The sequence below is a fragment of the Penaeus monodon genome, chromosome 32 (genome assembly GCF_015228065.2).
Source record: "Penaeus monodon isolate SGIC_2016 chromosome 32, NSTDA_Pmon_1, whole genome shotgun sequence".
Classification (NCBI taxonomy): Eukaryota; Metazoa; Arthropoda; class Malacostraca; order Decapoda; family Penaeidae; genus Penaeus; species Penaeus monodon.
In genome coordinates this window covers 20,745,839-20,746,390 of record NC_051417.1, presented here as the reverse complement: position 1 = coordinate 20,746,390, position 552 = coordinate 20,745,839, and the positions used below count along the sequence as shown (strand labels likewise).

The window sequence follows — 552 nt, the reverse complement described above, 5'->3', positions numbered from 1 at the left end:
AGTTCAGAAGTAAGGGAATTTCAGAAAAGGAATAGATTAAACATACATCCTAACAACTGCAAGTCATTTTAGAGAAAATAATATGCAAACTAGTTTTCCATTTCTCAGAAATAGATGACTTTCTGAGTAATTGTTAAATGTTCAGGGAAAGCAAATTTGCAAAAAATGGTTTTGTTTCTTTTGCAGGAAGTTTGAAAATGCAAATTCACAGTTCAAAATTTTTAATCACACTCGATATGTTATTCAAATTTCTTGTCACTGTTTAGATATTAATCCACTTTAGCTGGGTCTTATCACATAATGGCAAAAACTTTACTTATGCCAGATAATGTTTAATTGTGTGTGGTCAAGGCTGCCTTCAAGCTGCAGTCACACAAGTGTTTTCTTTCTTCCTTCTCCCTCATCCACAGCAACCAGTTTGTGATATTATCCAACCTTTGAAGTTACTTCCAGTCTATATGTTTGCTATATCCTAACTTGCTGGTCACACAAGCAAACGGAACCATTGCTTAAAAAAATTGATATTATTCAACAAATGCGGCTGTAAGGTCC

General features: G+C 33.9%; 1 protein-coding gene across 1 annotated transcript in view; it reads left to right on the top strand.

The window, feature by feature from the left end:
• LOC119593717 (WW domain-containing adapter protein with coiled-coil-like) overlaps positions 1 to 552 on the top strand; it is a gene marked incomplete in the record, with an annotated part of 31,198 nt that overhangs the window by 27,168 nt on the left and 3,478 nt on the right.